The 12530-nt window shown below is 41.5% G+C and overlaps 1 long non-coding RNA gene and 1 other non-coding gene across 2 annotated transcripts; both read left to right on the top strand.

The window, feature by feature from the left end:
- The first annotated feature begins 4863 nt into the window (after window positions 1–4863).
- Window positions 4864–5423, top strand: LOC115057219 (uncharacterized). The gene is made up of 3 exons (XR_003841916.1): window positions 4864–4999; window positions 5101–5274; window positions 5367–5423. It is a non-coding gene; the product is annotated as an uncharacterized LOC115057219 (long non-coding RNA).
- A 5453-nt stretch (window positions 5424–10876) lies between these two features.
- trnad-guc (transfer RNA aspartic acid (anticodon GUC)) lies at window positions 10877–10948 on the top strand. The gene has a single exon. It is a non-coding gene; the product is annotated as a tRNA-Asp (tRNA).
- Window positions 10949–12530: the final 1582 nt, after the last annotated feature.

Here is a 12530-nt window from a genome sequence, read left to right as displayed (position 1 = left end):
GCTCTGAAGTTATGAGGATGTAACTTTTCATCAGCTCAAACAGACACCAGGACTGATGAGGGAGAACAAGCAGCTTCTTCTCTTCACATGAAGCTGGAAAGTGTCAAAGTCTCCCTGAAGTGAGTTCAGAAGCTGAGAATCTGTAAATGTCTGAACAGGATCACTGTGATCACACTGAGCTGACAACAGTAGACATGTTTATTTACCTTCCTTCCTTTCTTCCTATTTACAGACTGAATCTATCAATATTTTATCTGGAATTCACAGTGAATAGTTCCTTCACTTTGTTCTTGCTCTGATATACAGTCAGAATCTTAGACTTAGTAAACCCAAGACTTTTAAATAACCAGAGTTAAACTCGATTTTATTTAAATGGTATTTAAATGGTCACCACAAATTCATCTAAAGTGAAGCAGATTTTTTTGTCAACTTAACTTTCTTCATAAGGCTTAAGTTGATTTCCTTGAACTGGTGTGCAGTGTTATAGTTGAGCCATGACAGAACAAACATGTCAGAAGTGGTCTGATACTTTGGATGAACTTGGCTGAGTGAATTGAACTCTTACTGTTAATGGTACAGTTTACATTTTTCCAGATACGGTGAAGCCATTGATTGAAGCAGCACTTCTTGTTTGCTCAATAAGGTGACATGAATTAAATCAACTCCATCAACACATCCTACAGTCAGATACCACCATCTAGTGGACAGAGAGAAGAAGCACCATCAGATCTGAGATACATTTCTCTGAAACTTGCAGATTACTGACAGATCAGACTGATTTTTATGTGAAGTTGAGGAGGCATACTATTTAAATAATGTGTCAAAGAAACAAATGTTTAAGATGCATCCTGAACATCAGATGAGAGAACCACCTCCTCTGGTCTGGGGTTTTTCTGACAGGTCAGACTGGTTTAGTTGTAACAGCTTTTTTTTTGTTTTTTTGTTTTTGTTTTGTTTGTTTGTTTTTTTACTTGGCTTCTGAAGGAATAATCCGGCCCTCAAAAATGTCATGACAATTCTGGACCTTCAAATGATGCCAACCTATGGTGATCACAACTGTGTCAAGGATCCATAATTCTTCAACTTGCTCTAATAAAAGTAAATGGTGATCTGGGTTTGTTTGAAATTTAGTGTTAATGCAAATGTATAACAATGAAGATTGAGATTAACAGGAATGTTCTCTGTTTAACACAAAATCTGACTGAAATCAACAGAGAGAGAGAGAAAAGTCAAACAGTTTGTTGTTGGGAGTTAAAGGCTGAAGTTAATGACATATTAGTGACAGTAATGCTGATTATGTGTCCTGTGATGCAAATCCTGTTGTAATGAAGCTTTTTGTTGTGTTTGTGTGAAGGTGGAGGCTCAGCTATGAATCAGTGTGAGGACAGAGAGGAGGGAGCCCCTCCCTCTAAAACCACTCTGTGTGGGGAACATGAGAGTCAGACCAAAGCTCAGAGGTGAGATGAGGATCTCTAACTGTCCATCTGTCAGAGCTCAGCACTCAGATCACTGCTCCATCATTATTCACTCTCACTGTCACTTACATTTTTTACTGCTGAAATTTTACTGCTGTTGTTTAGTTTGTCCTTGTCTCCATTGGAAGCTCAACCAGGATGTGGAGATTCATTCATTCATATTCACCAGTCCATCACAGGGCCAACACACAGATACAGACAGTGAAAATCTGCCACACTCACACTCAAACCTACAGACATGGCTGTTGTGGAGCAACACCACTAACCACGATGCCGTTGTGCTGCATGCATGTTGAGATATATTTATTATTATTATTATTATTATTATTATTTGACTTGCACAGGTCAATAAAACTTCATGCGAGTCAAATGAAAAATATCCAAACAGTCAAAATGATCCTGAAATGTCATTAAAATGAACAAAAACATTGAACAATAAAATAATCTGGATGGCTAAACAGGTAAAAGCTGAACTTGTCTGATTTATTTTAAACTGATAATTTTCTGCCAACTTTCTTGGTTTTTAATTTTTTTACTGTCAGCTTTGTTTCTACCAGCTACCAGAAGTCAAGACCAGATTTTCCTGAACTGAGCTGTATGTCCATGAAGCGTGATCGGTCTATGGAAAACTTTATCAAAGAAAAAAGGTAAAAGTTGATAATTTATTGTTGTTTGACTCATTAAAGGTATCAAAGCTTGTCTATCAGTTTCTGGTGTTCATAGAAAACTCCTGGAACAAACTGTGTGTTTGTGTCTTTTCTCCTCAGAGTTCAGTCTGACAAACATCATCACACAGACCTGGACTCCATATTTATGGTGTGTAAATGTTCATCCAGCTACAGTCACAGTTAATACCCTGAATTTTCACTTCCTGAGTTGATGTGTTGAAGGGCTGTATCAGTTTGGTCTTCATGTGATGATCAGGATCTCTGTGTTGTCAGAATCTAAAGTCAAACTTAGTAAGTTACACCAGTGAAGTTAGTTTAGTGAAGTCAGCAGGTCTGAATCTTTCTGTGTAGCTCTGGAAAGAGACGTGGCAGCAGATGATACAGCAGCAGCTAAAGTTGAACTCTGCTGACTGATGATCTGATGCTTTGATCCATCAGTTTATACTGAGAGTGAACTTTACACAGGATGTTATTGTGTTCCAGCTGCTGGAGGAGAACATCGTCTGTTTTGTGAAGAACGAGCTGAAGAAAATGAAAAGGAGTCTGAGTCCAGATTACCCACAATTCATCAAGAATGAGGATGATGAAGTGGATGAAGAGCAGAGGAGGAGCAGAGAGGCATTTCTGAAGATCACAGTGAACTTCCTGAGGAGGATGAAGCAGGAGGAGCTGGCTGACTGTCTGCAGAGAAGTAAGAGGATTTAACATGATGGATCAATTAGACATTTACTAAAGTCTCAGGAGACGAAGAGAAATATGATCATATTCTTATTCCTTAGGAAAAGTAAACATCAATCTTGAAGTTTGAATTTTTTAAATTTCATTTGTTTTTGTTCATTCAGAAAGTCATGTTCAAGTTTGTCAACGTAAACTCAAATCTGGCCTGAAGAAGAAGTTCCAGTGTGTGTTTGAGGGGATCTCTAAAGCAGGAAACCCAACCCTTCTGAATCAGATCTACACAGAGCTCTACATCACAGAGGGAGGGACTGGAGAGGTCAATGAGGAACATGAGGTCAGACAGATTGAAACAGCATCCAGGAAACAGGACAGAGCAGAAACAAGCATCAGACAAAAAGACATCTTTAAACGCCCACCTGGAAGAGACCAACCAATCAGAACAGTGATGACAAAGGGAGTGGCTGGCATTGGGAAAACCGTCTTAACACAGAAGTTCACTCTGGACTGGGCTGAAGACAAAGCCAACCAGGACATAGAGTTCACATTCCCCTTCACCTTCAGAGAGCTGAATGTGCTGAAAGAAAAGAAGTTCAGCTTGGTGGAACTTGTTCATCTCTTCTTCACTGAAACCAAAGAAGCAGGAATCTGCAGCTTTGATCACTTCCAGGTTGTGTTCATCTTTGACGGTCTGGATGAGTGTCGACTTCCTCTGGACTTCCACAACACTGAGGTCCTGACTGATCCTACAGAGTCCACCTCAGTGGACGTGCTGCTGACAAACCTCATCAGGGGGAAACTGCTTCCCTCTGCTCGCCTCTGGATAACCACACGACCTGCAGCAGCCAATCAGATCCCTCCTCAGTGTGTTGACATGGTGACAGAGGTCAGAGGGTTCAATGACCCCCAGAAGGAGGAGTACTTCAGGAAGAGGTTCAGACATGAGGAGCAGGCCAGCAGGATCATCTCCCACATCAAGACCTCACGAAGCCTCCACATCATGTGCCACATCCCAGTCTTCTGCTGGATCACTGCTACAGTTCTGGAGGAGGTGTTGAAGACCAGAGAGGGAGGAGAGCTGCCCAAGACCCTGACTGAGATGTACATCCACTTCCTGGTGGTTCAGTCCAAACTGAAGAACATCAAGTACGATGGAGGAGCTGAGTCAGATCCTCATTGGAGTCCAGAGACCAGGAAGATGATTGAGTCTCTGGGAAAAGTGGCTTTTGAGCAGCTGCAGAAAGGAAACCTGATCTTCTATGAATCAGACCTGACAGAGTGTGGCATCGATATCAGAGCAGCATCAGTTTACTCAGGAGTGTTCACACAGATCTTCAAAGAGGAGACAGGGCTGTACCAGGACAAGGTCTTCTGCTTCGTCCATCTGAGTGTTCAGGAGTTTCTGGCTGCTCTTCATGTCCATCTGACCTTCATCAACTCTGGAGTCAATCTGATGGCAGAAAAACAAACAACCTCCATGTGGTCAAAACTGTTTGGAAATAAACCTGAACCTTTAATTCTCTACCAGAGTGCTGTGGATGAGGCCTTACAGAGTCCACATGGACACCTGGACTTGTTCCTCCGGTTCCTTCTGGGTCTTTCACTGCAGTACACTCCAGTACATCAAGACAAAGATCAGTGAGAATCTGTCTCCAGAGAAAAGTATCAACCTGTTTCACTGTCTGAATGAACTGAATGATGGTTCTCTGGTGGAGGAGATCCAACAGTCCCTGAGATCAGGACGTCTCTCCACAGATAAACTGTCTCCTGCTCAATGGTCAGCTCTGGTCTTCATCTTACTGTCATCAGAAAAAGATCTGGACGTGTTTGACCTGAAGAAATACTCTGCTTCAGAGGAGGCTCTTCTGAGGCTGCTGCCAGTGGTCAAAGCCTCCAACAAAGTTCTGTATGTGCAAATTAAATCTTGTAGATCAACCGAATATATTTCTTGCTCAAATGAAAACATATTTGTAATTGCTTTCTCTTGTTTTGCTGATTCCTCTTCAGACTGAGTGGCTGTAACCTCTCAAACAGAAGCTGTGAAGCTCTGTCCTCAGTCCTCAGCTCCCAGTCCTCTAGTCTGAGAGATCTAGATCTGAGTAACAACAACCTGCAGGATTCAGGAGTGAAGCTGCTGTCTGCTGGACTGGAGAGTCCACAGTGCAGACTGGAAGGACTCAGGTTAGTTTAATGGTTTTGCATTAATAATTTATAGACATACTTTTACTTAAATTATAATATATACGTTTTGTTTTTTTTTTACTCTTGTGATTCCTCTTCAGAATGAGTGGCTGTAACCTCTCAGACAGAAGCTGTGAAGCTCTGTCCTCAGTCCTCAGCTCCCAGTCCTCTAGTCTGAGAGATCTGGACCTGAGTAACAACAACCTGCAGGATTCAGGAGTGAAGCTTCTGTCTGATACACTGAAAAGGCCACAGTGCGAACTGAAAGGACTCAAGTTAGTTTATTCATGTTTTGTATTCACATCTAAAATCTCATCTTCCTTAAATTTTGTCAGTAAATAGTTTTTCTTCCTTAATTCCTTTTCAGACTGAGTGGCTGTAACCTCTCAGACAGAAGCTGTGAAGCTCTGTCAGCTCCCAGTCCTCTAGTCTGAGAGATCTGGACCTGAGTAACAACAACCTGCAGGATTCAGGAGTGAAGCTGCTGTCTGCTGGACTGAAGAGTCCACACTGTGAGCTGGAAACTCTCAGGTCAGAATTCATGTTTTTGTCAAGACTTTTGATTTAGTTTATTATTTATTTTATTTAAATAGAGTAAAATTAACTGAAGAGGTTTGTAGATTTGAGAGATTGTCATCAGTATAAAATAATAAAAATCAGTATGGACCTGAATGCTCCATAATGAATCACTGATTTGATTCAACACCTGGAGAACACACTCAGTGAAATCAATCACACACATGTTGCTCAGCCAACAGGTGCATGCTGGGTCATGCTGGTGTCCTCCTGGTGAATTCTCCAGTGGTGTTTTCTATGTTCACTGAGGATCATTTACTTTTAGGGAGGTGGACACAACCTTTCTGCTGCTTTTGGCATCTGTCACAGTTGTGATGATGGAGTTCTCATTCAGGAAAATATTTAAGGGGCTCAAAGACACCAGAGGTTGAGTGGACTGCTGATATGATGCTCTGTGGATGAATGAACCTGGTTGAACAGAGAGCAGAATCAATGCATCACTATACTGTGTTTGTGTTACTGTCTGTAGACCTGATTCTATAGTATTTATAAGGTCAGGTGGTGGGGGAACTCCAGGAAGACTTAATGCTGACCTGATTTTTGGTGAATAATCACAGACCAAAGTCAGAGTCACAGGGTGTGTGTGTGTGTGTGTGTGTGTTCAGTCTGTCAGGATGCCTGGTCTCAGAGGAAGGCTGTTCTTCTCTGGCCTCAGCTCTCAGCTCCAACCCCTCCCATCTGAGAGAACTGGACCTGAGCTACAATCATCCAGGAGACTCAGGAGTGAAGCTTCTGTCTGCTGGACTGGAGGATCCAGACTGGAGACTGGACACTCTCAGGTCTGGACAGCTCTGAGGAACTCTGCTTCATGTTTGATGGTTGATCAAGTTAATCCTGACTCTGTTTCTTCCTCCAGGGTGGACCATGGTGGACCACAGAGACTGAGACCTGGTCCGAGGAAGTGTGAGTGTGTTTTCACTTTGATTCATGAAAACTCAGCTGCTCATGTTACACTAGATTTTTACATTTCTGACTGAAGTCCAAAGATGAGTTTCATTCAGGATCAACACTTCATGTGTTTATTGATGTGGATCTCCATCAGCCGTCATCTTTGACTCCACAGCAGAAAAAAAGCAGAACATTGCTGACATCTTGACTCTCATGTTCAGTAACTGTTGATGTTCTAACTGGATTGTTGGCTTTTCATTTAAATGTAGTCAAACATTATTCACAGGTGATGAAATGTAAGTTTGAATGATTCACTTTCAGTAAAGTTGTTGATAAATGAACAGATGATAAACTGCAGCTGTTGTTTCTTGTTCTCTCCATCAGATGTCTGTGAACTGGAACTGGACACAAACACAATCCAGAGAAACCTCAAACTGTCTGACAACAAAATGAAGGTGACATGTGTAGCAGAGGATCAGTCATATCCTGATCATCCAGACAGATTTAATAACTGGTCTCAGCTGCTGTGTAGAAATGGTCTGACTGGTCGCTGTTACTGGGAGGTTGAGTGGAGTGGACTGGTTTATATCTCAGTGAGCTACAGAGGAATCAGAAGGAAAGGACACAGTGATGACTGTTTGTTTGGATATAATGATCAGTCCTGGAGTCTGATCTGCTCTAAGGATGGTTACTCTGTCTGGCACAACAAGAGAAGAACCTCTCTCTCCTCCTCCTCCTCCTCCTCTGACTCTAACAGAGTAGCAGTGTATGTGGACTGTCCTGCTGGCTCTCTGTCCTTCTACAGAGTCTCCTCTGACTCACTGATCCACCTCCACACCTTCAACACCACATTCACTGAACCTCTCTATCCTGGGTTCAAGATCTGGTCTGGTTCTTCAGTGTCTTTGAGAGAGTTGTGCTGAAGGAGACCTGAAACTAGAAACTGAGACACTTCACTGTTGGCTTCACTTCTCAGCTCTGGAGTCTCCGTCAGTTCCAGTTTGGAAACAGATCTGGACTTTGTTGTCTAAATCTGTGTGTTGCTGAAACTCCATCAGCTTACATATTCATTACATTATGTCATGCTTTGGTTGGTTTTTGTACCCGATGATGAGATCTGAACTTCTTTCAGCATTAATGCTGAAACTCTTCAGAGGGAATAGTTGTCTGTGGCCTCCATTTCCTTCTTCCTTCCTCCTGTTGGACTGTTAGTTTATTTCAGTTCCATTGATCTATTGGCATGATGTCCCCGGGACTTCAGGCTGCTGTCTGAATGAGACAAACATGGACCACTGGAACCGTTCAGTTCTTCCAAGAAAATCAGTAACTCAAAGTTCATCGCAGCAATCATCTGCTGTTTAAGCCTGTCTGGTTATCAAATGATTAACACTGTGGAGGATGAAGGAGGTAGAGTTCATGTGTAAATATGTTCTAACCAGCTGTAAACTCTTAAATATTCCATCATATAATCAGAGGTGAGGCGTTCAGTTTGGATACTAACATATCTGTACATATGTATATAACTACAGTTCTTTTATGAACCCAAACAGGTTATTTCTTGGTGTTGGTTCCTGGTTAGTAGTTTCATCATTCTCAGCGATACTGTTGGACCCAAAGAGGGTTAAAAACAGTTTGCCCTTCTTTGGTTAGCTGAACTGCCCCGTTCACCCAAAAAACTAGTTCAGCCTGTTTGGCTGTTTTTAATAAAATCTATCTTTTCACCCGTAGTTACAACAGCAGAGCTCTGGGAAGGAGTTTACATGGACTGCTGTCAGATACATTACTGAGCTTTTGGTCAAAGACTTTTCCGGCTTTCTCTCATCTTGTGCCGGTGGAAGGATATGAAGTGTCTGCTCTAACCAAACATCGAACACAGGCTTTGAGGGAGTGATGGGAAACTCTCTAATGAATACTGAGAAAATGTAGTGTAACATGCTTACCTGAAGTTTGTCCTGCCACAGTGGCATTCCAGGAGCTTGAAGAATGACAAATGTGCAGAAATTATATGGAATAAAAAAAAAAGGAGCTAATCACTTAGCGTAGCAGCACGAGATGAAACTTGTTTTTTACGGCACAAACCAGCACAAATGAACGGTACCACGTCAGGTCCATTCGGAGTACATAGCGGGCTGGGTGACATCATCACCAGAAATTAAAATGTGTAATATCTATAAAACCAGAGGAGCACAAATGAACGGTACCATTTCCGGTCAGTTTGGAGTACATGGGGGGGGGGGGGGGTGGGCTGGGTGACCTGTGGATGTCCTAAAAAATAATCTTTAAGATCTGAAAAACCGTAGCAGCACAGACAAAAATTTTTCCCACACAAACCAGCACAGACGAAACAGACTATCTCCAAAATTTTGCAGGTGGTGGGGGCCAGCTTCACCCAGGTGTGTTATGACCCTGTAGTTGGCACACACCCTCTGGTCCCCCTTTTTGAAGGGCTGTTAATGATTACTTTGTGTGTAGCTGTTCTGATCTGAATGTTGGATCTTTCTTGTCAATAAAGAAGGATTGAATAAAGATCAGAATGAAAAGGAACGCCTCTTCTATAAATTAGTAGTATCAGAATATTGGGCATCAAAAATTAATTCAGGAAACTCTGACAAAGCTTTTGAAATCCTCCCTGCCTCCAACAAAATGTTAATGAAATATACCAAACTTTTATATGTGATGAAGTAACTGTAACCAACTTTACTGGTCCATGATTATGATGCATATAATCTTTATTTGCACGTGATTATATATATTTTTATCTTGGCAGGTGACCGATTGTCTGCTAGTTTGTTCGCACGACTTTGGTGGTTGTGAAAGTATCTCCAGGAGTAAAATGATTAAATCGGTACATCTTTTTAATTGTCAATCTCTATATTATATCAGAGGCCCTTAATGGTGCATATACTTGGATCTGTATATATACTCACACACACACACATCTGTGATGTTAGATGATCTGTGGTGATTTTTTTTTTTTTAAGGGGGGGGGGGTAAATAATCATACAGCTTCAAAAATAGAACTTAAATGTAAAAACATTTGTTTTTGTATTGTTTTGTTGTGCGTCTGTAAAACTGCAAAGAGACAGAGGAAATGACCTGACTGTGTGTCACATAAATGTATGAATCCAATCTGTTAAAGTGACGCTGAAATGAATCCTTGTAACATTAATTGCTCAGCAGCATGACTTGTCATGATACTGAGGTTGTGTCCTGTTTGGGGGTCACCACAGAGGAGGAGCTAGTGAGGACAGGCAGCAGGATCTTATGAAGGAAGCTCAACAGAGCCGGACTTTGTTTGGGTGAGCTGGCTCAACAAAGATGAAAGCTCCAACCAGAGATAACGAGTATCACGATGGTGGTTATCAACTTGGTTTGTCCACCCAGGCTTTCCTCAGCAGGCGCTGTGCGCGTTCACATAAAAAGGACTGTTTAGGTGTCATTTGACACCATTCCTGCAGAAAAATTGTCAAACTACGTGAAACATATTTCAACCAAGAGGAGCAGATTATGATAATGGAGAGCTATGAAGAGTTCAATAACAATAACAGCTGAAAGCAACGTATCACATTTGTCTTTAACATTAACAGAGTGCACTCTATGGTGGAGTTCATGAGAAAAAGTGGGAGGAGTCTTTGATCTCTGTGATGTCATTAGAGCCTTTGTGACATCACAGAATCAGCATCTCCTTTGATGGTTACTGATGGAACAGGAAAAGTTCAGATCCTGATATAATCTTGTGAATCCACAAGTATGCCTTTCTTTGTTTGTGTACCAACAGCCTGAGCTCTGGTTCTGACTTTGTTTTGATGAACCTCATTATTTACACACAGCACATTCAGGACATTAATGTGACAGTTTATTATATGCTAAAGAAAATCCTTTGTTATTTGTCACAGTGGACAGGAGTACATCCAGCAATGGGAAGGTTCAATAACACAGAGAACAGTCAGACAACCACAAGAAATGAAATAAGAGCATCAGAAAAAAAACACCAATCAGGAATATTCATAAACAGGATTATTATCAATTGGTTCCTCAAAAGCAGCAGCCTGTAACAGGAACTGGGCAAAATGTCTCTGTGGTGCAATCGGCAAGCTTCTTCCTCACTGACTCACTCAACCTCTGTCTCCTGGGTTTGGATTTAGGTCTGGGTCTGGGTCTAAGACCAGGTGGGCCTGCTCAGAGTCTCTGTGTTGGATGTGAGCTGCTGAAATCTCTGAACACCATGACACAGATAATATCAGTCTGATGTGTCATCTGTAATCCAGATGTTGTCAGCAACAAACAGATGTTCCTGACAGAAGCTGTGCTGATGATGATTCTGGATAGAAACTGGGAGGAAATAACTTTATTCTCTCTTTGTTTTTCCACGGAGGAAGTGAAGTTACACCACGTGATGTTTCTCTGTCCAGCTCCTCGTTAGTATAGTGGACAGTATCTCCGCCTGTCACACGGAAGACCGGGGTTCGATTCCCCGACGGGGAGAGCACGTGCATTTTTCTTGAATAGCTCAGTGACAGAAGTTAACTCTCTCTGCTCAGCGGCGTCTCGCTCGCAGACAGCAGTTTTATTTTGAAAATCAACCGGATTCTCTTTGCTTTAGAAAGTCCAACTTCCTGCCTGTCTCATGTAAAGACAGAACAGCAGATCTGAGTTAGTTAGATCAACTCGGAGTAGTTAAGCGCGTGCACCCCAACCCTAAACTACGGTGGCCGGTAAGTGCAAAACAAAATTACAAAGTGCGAAACAAGTTTACATGTTGAGAAACATTTTTACTTTTTATTAAACAAATTTACATCAGAAAAAAACTTTTACCACAGACAACATTAATTTATATATATATAAAAAAGACTAATTTACAAGTGGCAGAACACTTGTACAAATCCCGAAACAATTTTCCAAACGACAGAATCTTCCGGAAGGGGAATGTACCAAATGCCGGAAGTGATCCAGAAGAAGATTGACTGTGAGCTCAAAAAGTTTGTATCGGTTTGTGTGGCGGGAAAACTTTGCAGAGTGAAAGTTTATGGCAGCATGGAGTAAATGGTGTTTTGGCCGTTTTGTGGAAACAACTTGAGCCAATTTACGCGGTTGTGTTTTCCGTGCGGACGATCTGTAGAATGTTTAACGTTGATGAACGGACCAGACGGAAGGAGCACGCGCACAGGAGACATCTAATAAACAGCCGGAAAATGCTAAACAAGCTAAGTGTAGCATCGTGCTAACTAGCTGAAGCCGCTGTCAGACATGCAGTGAATTAAAGTGCACCGTTTCATTTAGCAGCCAATCGTTGTCTTCACGGAATAGCAACGCGTTTAGTTAATATGCCTTGCTAGTTTTTATTTATTTATTTTATTTTAGGCGTACGTTTATGCTAAATGCACAATTGTTGCTGATTGTTTTAGCTGCTGCTAACTTTCTGTTTTGATACGGAACTCCGTTCATTCCAGCAGAACAACCATGAACATCATATAAACAATTCATGGAGGACAGAAAGTCAAAGTCAAAAGAACTGTGGGCCGAAAGGAAACAGGTCCAGGTACGTGTGTGGATATATCTGTGAAATATGGAAGTAAATATGTGTGTGTGTGAAATGAATGATATCTTTTTGTTATTTTAGCAGATAAACATGGATTGATGGCGCCACATGGAGCTGATTTAAAAGCTCAGAGAGGGAAAACACTCCCATTATATACAGATCCGGAGGTAGCAGCACCTGATCTACTGAAGCAAGCTGTCCAAGAAATGAGAACATTTAACAAGAAGATGGATGAAGGAGCAGACCTTCTTTTGTATCCAGACTGTTCAGAGGTGCTCCATGTGCCTGGGTCAGAAAGCCCATTCAAACTGGCAGAATATAAAAAGGAAATAGGAAAGGCACTTTTTTCATTTGCCTAGAAACACACTTTAGAGGAGGTTTGTGGATCTCTTTGTTCAATATTTTTACATATTTATTTACTCTGATGCAGGATAATTAATAATGTGTTGTTTGTTTTTACTACAGAGGTTGATACATCAGACTCTGATTCTGAAATTGTCATCACATCGAGGAGCACAGCTGAATTCA

This window comes from Echeneis naucrates, chromosome 2 (genome assembly GCF_900963305.1).
Source record: "Echeneis naucrates chromosome 2, fEcheNa1.1, whole genome shotgun sequence".
NCBI classification, from domain to species: Eukaryota; Metazoa; Chordata; class Actinopteri; order Carangiformes; family Echeneidae; genus Echeneis; species Echeneis naucrates.
This window is presented reverse-complemented; position numbering and strand designations above follow the sequence as displayed.